Below are 15,397 nucleotides of genomic sequence, written 5' to 3' on the forward strand. Positions count from 1 at the left end.
TGAACCCGAGCGAGGCGTTGGGCTCTAACTGAACCCGTGTGATTGCACTGCAGGCTACGCGTTACTGAACCCGAGCGATCGATCGATGGCTATTAACTGAACCCGATCGAGCGATTCCTTCGCTACTACTGCTAACTGAAGCCGATCGATGCTGCCTTTGGATGAACAGTGAGCATTGCTGGGGGGTTTGGATGAACAGTTCCCGGTGGGGGTGGATGAACAGGACCCCGTGGTGTTGCCTCTGGATGAACAGGACCCCGATCGATCGAGTCAGTCGGGGCTGGATGAACAGGACCCCGTGGAGGGCAGGATGAATAGGACCACCCCGTGGAGGGCAGAATGAACAGTAGACGGTGGAGGGCTAGATGAACAGTAGCGCGTGGAGGGGTGGTTGAATAGGAGCCCGTGGAGAGGGCTGGTTGAACAGTAGCCGGTGGAGTAGCGCGTGGTGGAGGCTGGACGAACAGGAGCCCGTGGATGAACAGTCGTAGGTGGAGGCTGGAGGAGGTCGACGATGGATGAACAGTAGCCCGTGGAGGCTGGAGGGGGTCGACGGTGGAGATGAACAGTGTCCCGTGGAGTCCTGTTTTGTAGTATGCCACACCCCTCCCGATGAACAGGACTCCCGTTTCGACCGTAGCGCTCCAACACAAATCTGTTTCCTCCGTTTTGCGGTACGCCACACCCCTCCTGATCAACAGGACCCCCGTTTCGACCGTAGGAGGTCCGTTTCCTCCGTTTTGCGGTATGTCAGACCCCTCCCGATGAACAGGATCCCGTTTCAAACGTGGCCGGTCGAACACAAGGCCGTTTCCTCTGTTCTGCGGTATGCCAGGCCTCGTTTCCATCGGCTGTTCCATCCAAGCCCTCCCGATGAACACGACGACGCATTCCGTTCCGACCCAGCCAGTTGGCTCCCCATGAACACGACGACGACGATGTTTCTCCGTTCCGACCCAGCCATGTACACGAGCCCTGGCCGTATGTATGCGCGAGTAGGCGTTCGAGACCCTGCCCGTATGTACGTACGTGGCCGTATTTTCTTTCTTGCACACTGGCCGCTGTACGTACGTGTACATGCTACGTGCGCGCCTATACTACGACACGTGCGCGCCTCTACATCGACCAGTATGTACGTACACGTTCGCGACCAGAATGACAATGCTACATACGCTTCGACCAGGTGGGTCCCGACTGTCAGGCACTTCCTTGCCAGCGAAGATGTAGCTGGTGGGTCCCAGCAGTCAGGGGGGTGAATCGTTTTTTTTTTTTGCCCGGACGCACTTCCTTGCATGCGAAGATGTAGCTGGTGGGTCCCCGCAGTCAGGGGGAAACGTTTTTTTGCGAAATACGGGGGCCCGTCCGGTGGGTCCCCGCTGTCAGGTGGAGGAATAATTATTTTCCGCGTAATAAGGAGGCACTTCCTTGCTGCGGCTGTGGACCCAGCTATCAGCCTCTCCATGTACAGTCCATGTCCGATGGAAGCCGTTCCTTGACCACGTTGACCACACCGCGCCGAGAGCACCAGGGCGGTGGATGACGGCGATGCCTAGGAAGGGGATGACGCGGGGCCGGCGAAGACGCGGCAGTGGAAGCCCGCGCGGAGAGGAGTACGAGGGTTCACTGGTTCGGCCGCGGTGTGAGGCTTCCGTCACCCCAGGGCCTGGCCAGCGGTGGGAATAGTAGGGGGCGGTGAGTTCTCAACAGCAGCACAGCCGGCCACGGGAGGCAGGAGCATGCGGCACGACCGGCGCTGCTTTGGGCGGCTGGAGCAACAAGACCAGAGGTTGAAGAAGCACTACGGCCGTTGGATGGACATCATACGGTCACTGGAGCTAGAATCGTGCATATTGACTAAGTTGATAAAGCCCTCCATCCCCGTCAACTTAGTAGGCCCACAAGTCAGCCTGCCACTATACTGGGTCCCAGCTAGCAGGGGGAGTATTCATTTTTTTGTGCGTAATAAGGAGGCACTTCCTTGCGTGCGAAGATATAGCTGGTGGGTCCGAGCTGTCAGCGGCAGTAACATTTTTTTCGCGAAATACAGAGGGCCTTTCGGTGGGTCCCAGATGTCAGGTGGAGGAATCATTATTTTGCGCGTAATAAGGAGGCATTTCCTTGCGTGCGGCTGTGGACCCAGCTGTCAGCCTCTCCACGTACCGTCCACTTTAGATGCATGTCGGTCGTTGACCACGTTGACCAGGCCGCGTCGGGAGCACCAGGGCGGTGGACGACGGCGAGGCCTAGGAAGGGAACGACACGGAGGCAGGGAAGACTCGGCAATTGTTTCCCACGCGGAGGGGAGTACGACTATACGAGGGTTTACTGGTTCGTCTGCCGTCGCCAGAGAATAACAACAGGTGTGGGTGAGTAGAGGGATGGCTAGGCCAGCGATGGGAGTACGGTGGGCGGTGAAGCCTGCGCGGCAGCACAGCCGGCTGCGGGGAGGAGGGAGCAGGCAGTCCCGCCGGCGCTTGTTTGAGCGGCTGGAGCAGGAAGAGTAGAGATTGAAGAAGCACGACGGCCGTTGGATGGACATCCAACAGTCACTGCTTGTGCGTCAACCTTTTTTTTAGGAAAGCCTCAAATCTGTGGAAAACAGCATACAACCCATCTGCCATTATTTCTAATAATTTACAGCCCATTTGCTAATTTTGAAGGTTTTTTTGGAGCCCATATTCTTTTTGTTAGCATTACAGCCCATATTGTGGCCACGGTTAAAAAAGTATACTAAATGTTGCATATTTCGGTGCGGTCCGAACTGTTTTTAATCCCGAAATTTCGAGTCACATTCAAAATGATTTTAAAAATAAATGTATATCAATATAAAATCCAACAAATTTTCCACGCATAAAAATTAATGCAATTTAAAATCTTGAAATGAAAAAAAGAAATTTGAAAGTAATTGCCGGTTTGATGTGTTTTAAAAATGTACAGCCCATTTCTCATTACTGATAGGCCATTTTCTCGTCCAGCCGAATGAAGCTCTCCTCGTCTAGAAAGATTTGCAGCCCAATAGGCCTGACAAAGTGACTTACTTGGCAAATCACAAAAAAACTGGGCGAGCCATTTTCAGAAAGACAAAAAAACTACTGGGCTGGTATGTGGTAAACATAAAAGAGAAGGCTGTCTAGACATGCCAGAGTGCCCCGCACAGCCCAGTTGACACCCTGCTTCCGTCTCAAAAACAAATTAGATAAATGCCACAACAAATATGGCGATTCATAAAAATGCCACTGCAATTTCCAAACTTTGAAAAATGCCACTGCAATTTTTGCAAACTTTGGAAAACGCCACTGCAATTTGGAAACTTTGAAAAACGCCACTCCAGACTTTGAAAAATGCCACTGGGGATGGCATGAAATGGCATTTTTCAAAGTTTGGAAATTGCAATGGCATTTCTTAGAAACACCAGATTTGGAGTGGCATTTATCAAATTAACCCAAAACAAAAATAACTGGGCGAGCTGCTGGGTCCCTGATGTCAGCCGCTCGTTGTGCAACTCTCTCATTTATTGACTATGTTGACAATGGCATGGGACCCAGATGTCAGAAATCCATTACGAGGAGCCATTTTTTTATTGGATTGAAATAAGGAGGCACTTTGCTTGCGTACTGCCATGACCTTGGCGGTTCCCTGCTGTCATCCTCTCCACGTACATTCATCTCCTGGTTGTGTACGCATCAACTTGGTAGGCCCACAAGTCAGCCTCTAAACCCGTGGAGGACAAATACAACCCATTTAAAAAAAATAACAGCCCATTCCATATGTTCAAACCGAAAGTTCAACATTCAGAGCAAAGTAACAGGTCTGATCCACGTATAGAGTACTGAACTTCCACGTTGACAACCATCATAGCCAAGTTAACTATCTACTTCCACTAATACTCTAGTAGCGTACAAGTACTAACTTACTCTTAGCTAACTAGACGATGCCGGCCGCCATCTGCGGTACACGCTAAACGCCGGCACCGGCGTCCTCCGCCTCGCCTCGGACTTGCCAGAGGTGCGATAGGGCGTGTTGCTCGCGCGCGTTGGCCCTTTCCATGCCGGCGTGGTCCACCGAAGCTTCGGCTTCTAAGCGGGAAACCCACTTGAAGAGCTGGTAGTAAAAATCGGCGTCACGAGCGCGTGCGTGCCCGACAGCCTCCAGGGCTATTTGCCGGGCGCCGGCCTCCACATAGTCGGCCCATGTGCGAGCGCTCTGCTCGCGACTCAGAGCGTCGGTGCGCTGCTGCTCCATGTCCCGCTGGCGGCGCAAATCGGCGATACGCTGCTCATCCGCCAAGCGGTCGCGCTCCAACAACTCCTGCTCCTCCGCCAAGCGGTCGCGCTCCAACAAGTCCTCGGTCTCCGCATTGCCATCTAAAGACCGATAGAATGCCTCCTCCCTCCGTCTGCCTTCCGGTGAAAAACCGAACACTAGTTCCGGCGGTGACCGCCTCCGGCCACGCCTATCGCGGACGGGCAGCGGCATGGCGGACGTGGCGAGAGCGAGGATAAGTGGCGAGCAACGTCGGGCCGGTGGGGGCTTATGAGGATAGGGCGAGTTGGGTCACGGTGCCACCATAGAAGGCCGAGAAACAGTACTTATAAGCGGAAGGTAGCGCGACGGTCATCGGAATTCAATGCATAATGAAGCAGGCATGGCTTAGCGTGCCAGCTTGCCGTGGAAAACTAGAGAAACTGAAATTCTGACTGTGCCGTCCCGTCCTGTCCGTGCTGGGTCGCACGCCGGCCTTACGGTCAAACGAGTGCACTCGAATCATCTCCCTCCTTGTCAATAATGATTCCACGGATTTAAAAGGCCCGCAACAATTAAAGCGCATCTTTTTTCGCATCAGTTAGCTGCCTTAATTACGGCCGGCTGCATGCGGGCACTCAAAATCGCTCGCAGCCAGTACGCGGAGTAGCATGCAACGAGTCGCAGCGGAGGGCATTAATTGATGAACTTTAGCTGGGAGATAAGGCATTTGTGAACGTTTTTGCTAGCAGTTTCTTCAGATTCGCATGGCATTTTCTTCAGAGCAGCTTGTCAGTTTCTTCAGAGGTTGGCATTTCTATTCAAAAAACTGCCACTTCGGATCTTGCGTTGCAACTAAAACAGCCAGGAGCGCATTAGTAGGCTAGCTAGTGATCGATCGGTAACTTGTAAACACTGAGCGAACAGATATAAGGAACTGTTAATGCATCTCAATGATTCACAGATCATATACAAATATGTAGCTCCAAAAGCAAAGATCAGCCACAACTAAAACCAACTAGTACGATTCCCATACATAAGATCAACATGTTAATGCATCTCAATGATTCACAGATCATATACAAATATGTAGCTCCAAAAGCAAAGATCTAGAAAAAACATATGTTCTTCCTACTAACATGGATGCTTCTCTTGGCCAACATTCAGTACAGACTGAATGACAAATTTGTTTGTGAAGTCTACAATTCCTCTTGCAAACGTAAGTGGTTTCACCAACAGCTGGAACCATGGGAATGAACCACACATGATGGAGGAACATCCACTGCAATATGATTTGGTCTTCTCTTGATCACACGGCGAGACTATTTTCGGAATACAAACTTTAACTTAGGCAAAATGATGCCCATTGTATAATCAGACCAAAGCAATGAAGCACCTAGTGTTGGCCAATAAATAGTACGGTGCTACTTTTCTGCAGTCCATGAAGTGACTATCCAATCTTTCTGTGTCTATTTTCAAATGGCACTGCATGCAGTGACTATACTATTCTCTTGTGCAGTTCAACCAAAATTGCGGTCACTTTGTGTGTTTGCTAAATAGCAACGGGCAGACATCTCTGTCTGCACAAATATCAAGCAGCTAGTAAACATATACCCCACCTTGTATTTTTGGTTTAAACATGTCTCTTCCGCTTAGATCTGTCATGTTTTGCACTGGACAATTTGATACAGTCATGTTTTGCCCTGGACAATTTCATACTGAATTGATTTGCTTGTTCGGAGCAGAAATATAGCGCCTATTCTTCATCAGACCAAGGATACCCATGTTCGCAGTGATGGAAGAGGTGAAATCGATACAACCGAAATTGAGCATCCAGTCATTGAATCATGTCCTGCCCCTCCAATGTAGGTCCACCCTGCCAATAAATTCACATGCAAACCACTAGTATTACTATCTAATGACAGTACAAAAAGAGTAGCAAACCATGTACCTTCTTAATGAATAGCTCATAGTGCCACCAATTGGATATAAAGGTTTGGGAGAAAACATGCTCCTAATGTTGAACCAGTTGGACTTTTTGTGCAGTTCCACTAAACTCGAGCATCCCTGCTTGCATAGATATTGAAAGTGTGATTACTATAAAAGTGGCACTAGTTGAAGCATAGACTTGCAAATATAAGCATTCCAATTTCTTAATGGAAAAAGGTAGCAAGACTATTTCTAACCACCTTTTTGAAGGAATAAATAAGGCAACAGAGGCTGATGTCAGAAAGGCATATATAGTTCTTTCTGAAAGAATGATCGATTCCTGACCTTTCCTCTTCTTTTAAGCATATTTTGTGCAGTTCAACTAAAATAAAATGCCATCACCGCCTTGACAATTCAGTGACACTGTACAAAAGGAAATGACTTAACATTACATCATGATGTCAGGTATGTAGTCGACAGGCATTAGAGACAAACTTACAGACCTCCTCCGATAACATAATGAACATTAATTTTAACAAAGGTGTGACTAGCTTTACCGGGATAATTTGAGTGAACTCTACACCCTTTGTTCCTTAATATAATAGGTTTTTGCGGTTCAGTTTAAAGTACCCAAACGTCTACTAGTATTTAGAAAAACAGGTAGTATTTTTCTTGAGCACATATCTGGGAAAGCTTGCCACCCTTTATTTATGTCCATACGCTAATGCAACACCATTCGAAATTTCGAATACTACAAATATACACTAATCCAGTGGCTAGTGCAACAGTAGAGTAGTTATTTTATTACAGGGTATAGTACTATGGTTTTACTGAACAGGTTTCAATAAACTCTGGCACTGGAAGATTTCTATAAGAATTAACAATACAAAATGTAAAGGTAACACGTTTCAGCATTGGTATACTAGCTGTGCATGAGCATTAAACCAAATACAAAAGTCAGAAGGTAACTAGCATTATTAACTAATGACAGTATAAAAGAATTGCAAACCATGTACCTCCAAGGTAAATATCATTTCGAACTCGGGGGACCTTAAAAATTGCTATCCCAATCTTGATAATCGATCAAACATAAAAACTTGATCGAACAAATCAAGAGAACAGCCGGAGGAGGAGGTGCCCACTCTTAACCTTTCCTCTTGTCTTCATAATTTTTTGTGCAGTTTAACCAAAATAAAATGACATCAGCGCCTTGGCATTTTGGTGACACTGTACAAAAAAATAACTTATCTCATGAAAGTGAGGTATGTGATCTATAAGCATTAACAGTGCAAAAATCTGAAGGTAGTAACAAGTTTCCTCGTTGGTATACTGGCTGTGCAACATCATTAGAATGCCTTAGTTGAAAAATCTTTAATACATCCACAATCAACAGCTAACCCTGAAATAATCCAGTGACATTAAATGGCATTGCTTAAATTTATCGGTGGCATTAGACTGAGTGCGGCATTAGTTAAATGTGGCATCACTTTAGCAGTAGCATTGCTTGACTTGACTGCTGGCGTTATACTAACAGCAAAAAAGTTAGACTAAGAGCATGCGAGGCCCATTCGGACAGTAGGCGCACCAATACAATGTACCTCCACGGACGCATAGAGTGGTGAGGGAGGTATGGTTGCCCAGAGCAACAAATATCCAGGCAGCATATGTGGATTACGTCCCATTTTTGTTATGTTTAGCCATCTTTTTCCTATGTGAGGACAACAAACCAATCGACCTGGCCATTCTCTATTGCGTTGTCATGCCTTTCTACCCTTCTTCAACCAAGAGACACGAGACTCATTCCTTAGCTACTGATTTTCCCCTTCTCAACCTAGATGCGGGTTCGATGCCTACTCTCTTGGACAGTACAGTCTCCCTTCCTTTCCTTATTCAACCCAGGCATGGATTAGTCTGCATGAAGTAGGGTTTCCTTTAATAGTGCAAATTAAGGTTTTCGTCTGCGTGACCAGCAGAGCAGAGGATAGCAAATTGGGAAGATGGTGAGTGTAAAACGATCCACATGCAGTGACATGGCAGATGGGGCAATAGAACAAGGGTATGGTTCGAAAAGAGGTGGCATACCTGAGGGTCGGCGGGAAGTGGCTTCGCTCGTGGTCATCGTCCTCCACACGCACTACGACAGCGAGCTTGGGGACGGAGGCCATCCCGCGCGGGCGCTAGGTCTGAGAGGACGGCCTTGTCGTCAGTGCGTGACCTCGCTCGCCGACGACGAGTGCGTCAACACTGCACGTCCTTTTCTTCCCCGGCGGATCTGTGACCACCGGTGAGGAGGGAGAGAGAGGCCGTCTTTTTTAGATCTGGAGAGAGGGTGATAGTGTGAGAAGCAAGTGGGCAGCCCTTAGCAAGAAAGCTCTGAAGCTCCAGCCTATATATCTTTTTTATACTACTAGTACTAGAGGTGGAGTAGTGGTAGAGTAGTTTATATTTTCTCTGCAAAAACTACCAGTTAGTCGTGCTTCAAAACTGAACGGCACGCCATTAAAAAAATAAAGTTGAGAAATAATGCGGCACCTAGGGCCAACGCGGCCAGATCGCATTTTGCACGAGAAATTACACACGATGTTTCATTAACATGTGGTCCTGTTCCAACATGTCAGTGAGACGACGGCGGGTCCTTTTGTACAATTTCCGAAAGGACGTGTAGGCTGGGGCGCCTCTTCGTGTACCGTGGCAAACTGGCAACCGTCCATCGACTCTTCGCCTTTCCCTCTCGATTTGGAACTGCTGTCGCACGCTCTTCCTCCCTCCTCCATTTTCCTTCACCCTTCCTTCTGCCATTGTTCGATCGTCTTCTCCATGGAGGGAACAATCCGGAAACGACCCCGTTATTCTTGCCCCGATCTGAAAGATGATGTGGTGGGGGAACTCATTGATCGGTGCGACGTCATCACCTCGGCTAGCATGGCAGGTTCGTTCAAGCCCATTCTCGACTCAACTAATAACATCATTACAAGGAACCCAAGGGTCCAGGAGCGGTTTGATCTCCCTTATCTTCTTCGCTATAAGCCTGTTCGCATGGGCGCAGACGACGGAGGCCTCGCCGTGTGCAAGTTGATGCCGCTTGATAATGATACGTGTGTTGTCAAGATGCCATCGCTTAAGGGTAAGTCCTGGGCTGGCACAAATGGAGATTGGGTTGTTTATATTGGGTACAATTGCGAGTGGGAACTTGTGAATGTGTACACTCGTCAGCGGATTCCACTTCCAAAAATCTCCGAGTGCCCTGAGGTTGAGCATACAGATGATCTATGTACGTTCAAATACGATCATGGTGACTGTCGTCTACTGAAGATAGCAATTTGTCGAGTTCCCAACCGCTCTTGGAATTACAAGAACTATCAAGTTGTTGCTATCTTCGACAAGCTTGTTGTTGTCCTTCATGGTTCGACTGGATGGATATTGCTCAAAAATCAGTTTCTATACACGGATGTGTACTGTGATACAATTGAATACGAGGATCTTGTGTTTGCTGCCACCACTCGTGGCACTGTTTTTGCATGGGATCCTCGTAGTTTCGGTACGTTTGTCTTCCACCGTAATTATAATTGTTTCATCCACATGCATGCGGGTTAGCAAGTTTCCCTTTACTAATTAACCTTCTTCTTGTATTTCCAAGGTCCTGTGAACATTCCACCACCTATACTTGAAAAAATTTATAAGCAAGGGGGAGATGACGATGGTGATGATCACGAGCATGAGGAGGAGCAGAACTTATATACTCAGTGGCGCCTCGCAACTAATTCCGATGGATCACCTCTTCTTGTCTGTATAGAGTGCACTCAGACTGTTACTACTGAGGAAGCGGGTGTTGTCTCCCATGGTCGCCCTCTCCTGACCTATTCCAACACCCGTTGCATGGTATTCAGGACGGATACTAGTGTGATAGCGCAAACACCTTCTCCCTGGTTCAGTATTGATAGTCTTGGAACAAACTCGCTCTTCCTTGGACCAAACTATCCAATGATGGTGAAAGGCGATCCAGCTGCTGTTGACACAACGTTACTACCATTTATGAGAAGCAACTGTATCTATACCTCGGACATTTCGGTGGTTCCCTACCCTGGTCCTAATATATGCCGCTTCAGCCTGGATGATCAGTCCTGCATTGCTCTCGATATTGACAATAGCTGGCCCTTCCCAGAGCACCTATGGTTCAAAGCAAGTGTTTCCAACGCCGAGGATTGGTTGAGTTGAAGTTCATTTCATTGCTTGTTATTTGTTGTGTGATGAAAACTTTAGTATTTGCTAGAATGTTTTGTTGGAAATAATCTATAATCCAACATGTATCCTCGTTGTCGTTGTGTGTTGATGACTTGTTGTATTTAATGAATGGTACATTTCAGTTGCGAATGCATGTCATAGACTCAATTTATGAATGGTTTTCGAGTCACTTCTTGGAGTGTGAGTACCATAGTAGTATAGCCAGCATCTGGTTAGTATATGAAGTTGCCACATCACATAGAGCCAACCTAATATTGGAGCATGCTAGCCCTCCACCGGCGCACCGCTTCAAATGGCGGAGGAAGTGAGAGGTCGCGTCACCTTGTGTCCAGATCTGAGATGCCACGTGTACCAGATGAATGACTCCAAGTTCGACCACCGTGATGTTAGGTGCGAGCCCAGGAACACTGTTGGAGAAACCCCCTCATAATTTTCCTACATTGGTCGTTTGATTCATAGGATAGAATGCTATAGGATTTTTTCCTATGTAATCATCTTTTAATTGGCAATCTAGCATCCACTCCAACTTTTGTTTCACTTCCTGTGTTCCTACGAAGAGAGTACTTGCTCTAAATGATGTGCCGCTGCAAGAGCCGCCTATATTTATTAACCATGCTCTAAAAAGGTGGACCAGCTTTGGCTATAGTAGTACTGTACTAGGTTAGTAGGTGACCTTGCGCTTGGCTCTTCTCCTCTTCCGGAAGTTGAACAATAATGATGGTACTACAGTAGTACTTCTGGCAATCTGACACCAAATGAACTGCTGCACGTCCACCGCTTGTAAGCAAAAGTTTCTCCTCATGCTGCGAGCCACCGCGCACGCGTTGGCGAGGGAGAAGGCATAGTAAGCAAGCTTCTCGTCGTTCTGCGAGTTGACGGGACACATCAAAGTTATTTATTAGTACTCTTGGAGTAAACTCGCTATTGGAGTAAACTCGCTCTTCCTTGGACAAAACTATCCAATGATGGTGAAAGTCGATCCAGCTGCTGTTGACACAACGTTACTACCATTTATGAGAAGCAACTGTATCTATACGTCGGACATTTCGGTGGTTACCAACCCTGGTCGTGATATAGTAGGCCGCTTCAGCCTAGATGATCGGTCCTGCGTTGGCCTCGAGATTTACAATAGCTGGCCCTTCCCAGAGAATCACTTGTGGTTCAAAGCAAGCATTTCCAACGCCGAGGATTGGTTGAGTTGAAGTTCATTTCATTGCTTGTTATTTGTTGTGTGATGAAAACTTTAGTATTTATAATCTATCCTCATTGTTGTTGTGGGTTGATGACCTGTTCTATGTAATAAAATGATATGCCTGTGATAAACTTACTAAATTTATGAATGGCTATCGAGTCGCTTCTCTGAGTGGGTGCTGCGACGAGGCAAAAAAATATTTTCCGAATACATAATTGTACGTGCATTGCAACAAGTTATCGGATGAGGCCAATCAACAATAGTACACTATTTGTACTAGCTTCACATGCTGCACTATCTCTACGTCTACGTACGTAATACAACAATTTTTAAACTTGAGACCAGCCACCCATCCTCACAAAGAACACTTTTTAACCTAGCATAGACTCCAGGAAATTTGGCCACAGTGTGAGGTGGGCCATATGTTAATGTGTTCGCTGTACGTAACCATCACCTCGAATCCTCGATACTACAACTATAAGTAGTACTAGGAGTAGTAGGGTGGCATGGGCCAGAACAAGCATTGACGTCCAGGAGTACGGCACACACCACCAGCACGACTTCCATCTGACACCATATTTCTTGGAGTCCGTGCTACAGCAATCTCTTCAACCTAGTCGTTTCTCTAACTCAGCCATCGCGAGGTGGGGGTTTGCCGATAGTCGGTTTCCTCAACTGCGGTCCCACTTGTAAGGCCAACTCCAACGCACGACCCCAAACGGACCTCTGTTTTGCCCGGATTCTGTCCGTTTGGGTAGGGCAATGGGGTCGTGTCCGGGCCATTTCTCGGATGCGGTGGTCGTGCGCCGAACGCGCGACCGCATCCCGGCCGCATACATTTTTCTTTGCAAACACCTATCTTTTTTTCATCATTGATTTTTTGGTACATGGAAATACATCACCAAAATTTTGGCTAGAAAAGCAAGACCAAAGAAAACAAGAACCACAAGAATACATTTTAGAAGATATCCAACTTCCATAACTGCTCCTGTAAGTTGGATTAGTGCCTTCTCGATGCATTCATTGTTGATCTGCGGAGGCTCGATCTTGCGTGCTTCTTTCTTCTTCGAGTGTAAAGAAGTAGACGTGTCTAGCCTCTATTCTATCAACAAGTGCACTAGTCTCATCTCTAGCCTCTATGCTAGCTAAAAGTGCTAGAACATCTACTAAATTGTGCTTTATCAATATATCATTGTACTCTTCTTCCCAATACCAAAACTTGCATCCATTCTACACAATAAAATTTTAAGTTAGCACAACTAGTCTAATCCGAGAGCACAACCGAAGATTTGGTCGAGTTCTTCCTCCTTTTGCCGACACGTGGGACATCCAGCATCCAGGTCATGTCATGCAAGAAAATAGAGTGCTAGGTGAAGCCACGTGATGTGCATCTTGGGTTAAACTGTAAATAGAATCTTACTACTCTTGAGTAACTCCAAAAGCGGCCACCGAAGATCTTTATTGGATTTGTTTTTCATTACCAGCACGTCGAGGTGAAAGGGTCCTCTTGCGTTTTCACTGATATGTGGGACCGCATATGAGCAAACAGATGATGGGCTCCGCGCGTCTGCTGGCTGGCTGAGAAGAGAGATAGAGGAGGGCCGAGCACGGACTCCAGGAAATTTGTTCTACGTACTCGATATAGTGGAGTAACCAGCACCTCGATATAGTGGGGTGGCATGGGCCTAACTAGCATTCATGTCTAACAGTACGGCACACGCCACCCACACGAGTCCCATCCGACACCAATTTTCTTTGGAGTCCGTGCTAGCTACAGCCATCTCTTCTCCCTCATGTTTTCTCAGCCATCGCGCGGTGGGCGGGGTGGGGGTTTGTCGATAGTCGGTTTGCTCAACTACGATCCCACTTGTAAGTGAAAATGCAACACAGCACGGATTCCCCCTTGAGCGGCGTGCCGGACAAACCGTGTAGGGGTGCGACGCGAACACAGCAGGCTTTTCCTTTTGAACTTGTAACTTGTAAAATTTGTTCTGCTCCATGGGGTGACCGATAGATAGAAATAACGATTTTCCCTAGAGTAATGAGAAGTTTGGTTCTGGCACGGTTCATGCATGGAGTACGTAGGAAAATTATGAAGTTGATGCGAAAGGTAAGATAATTACTAGTAGTACCATATACTACTACATGGATTTGACGGAAAGATAAAGATACATACGGATCCATCAACGACATCCTCACGCCCTAGTGCACTGGGTCACCAACCGACGTGTGAGGAGCAGCGGCGCTGGCGGCAAGCTCAACGTGCTTCTAAACAATGCCGTCCAAGGTTGCCTTGCGGTCCAAGAAGGCCAGCGCCCTATCGTCCTCCTCTTGCATGTAGTAGTCCTTGTGGACGATTTGCGCGTAGACGTGGGTGATTATGTCGATGGTGTCTTGCTGCGCCAGGCGCTGCGCGGCGAGCGCGACCTCGAGGTGGACATTCTCCGGCGTGACGGCGGGCAGTCGCAGGGCCACCAGTGCGTCGAAGAGGTTGTCACCATAGAGGCTGTTGAGGGTGGCAGGCATCGCAGAGCCTGGGCGCGTGGGCTGGAGGTGTACGTCAAGGTCGTCCGCGAGCTTCTTGATGATGGTGAACTTGTCGAGGAAGCCGACGAGGACCTCGTCGAACAAGGAGACGAAGCTGTCGTCCAAGCGGCCCCTCGCCCTGGCGGCCTCAAGCACTACCTGGAGACATTCCTCGGTGCCAGGATGCAGGCCGGCGTCGTGGACCATCTGGCACAGCCGGCTGATGCTCGCGCTCATTGCCTCCATGGGTCTAGCTTCTAGTCAACTGATCTTGCGATTGGAGTGATCACTCTTTCCCTTAGGTGCGTAGGTGCGTAGGATTTCGTAGATTGGACTGGCGGGAGCCTTTATATGAGAAGTGCAGACTGCGTTGAATTCACGTGCGTGTTGGCCATCTACTCCTCGCCCCTCTACTGCACCTGCCTTTGGCTGTATGACAGGTTGGCCAGCCACCCGTTGGACCCACGTGTCATACACCCAAAGGCAGGTGCAGTAAGTCAATGAAGTTGCGTCCCCCTCCGTGCCCGTGCATGCTTTCAATGACTTGAGACTACCAAACATCACATGCGGTGGTTAGTTCATTGCATGTAATCCTATTAAGTAGCAAAAAGACATTAAGTTACCTCGCCGATAGGAATAAAACAATACACCATGTATTTATTTACAGAGGGAGTATAGCCAGCATCCGGTTAGTATATGAAGTTGCCACATCACATAGAGCCAACCTAATATTGGAGTATGTTAGCCCTCCACCGGCGCGCCGCTTCAAATGGCGGAGGAAGTGAGAGGTCGCGTCACCTTATGTCCAGATCTGAGATGCCACATGTACCAGATGAATGACTCCAAGTTCGACCACCGTGATGCTAGGTGCGAGCCAAGGAACACTGTTGGAGAGACCCCCCTCATAATTTTCCTCCATTGTCGACGACGAGGTGCCTATGGTGACTTCGTAAATTTCAATATGATAGTGTCGTACGTGTGTGTGTTCATAGGGGTGAGTGTATGCACGTGTATATGAGCGCTTGCGTCTGTACTGTGTAAAAAAACGTAAATGCGTGTCAAAAAGAGACTAGTCAGTATACTCAATATTGTGCACCTCGGAGAGGAAAACGATAGAACTAGTACATATTTATTTACGGTGCAGATTCACTCATTTTGCTCCATATGTACTCCGTCTCGGTGTAGTCTAGTCACTTGTTGAAATCTCTAGACCAGATTAAAATATATGTGGCCGTATGCATCGTTCTGATGCAGAGGCCGGGGAGT

The sequence above is a fragment of the Aegilops tauschii genome, chromosome 1 (assembly GCF_002575655.3).
Source record: "Aegilops tauschii subsp. strangulata cultivar AL8/78 chromosome 1, Aet v6.0, whole genome shotgun sequence".
In the NCBI taxonomy this organism is placed as follows: domain Eukaryota; kingdom Viridiplantae; phylum Streptophyta; class Magnoliopsida; order Poales; family Poaceae; genus Aegilops; species Aegilops tauschii.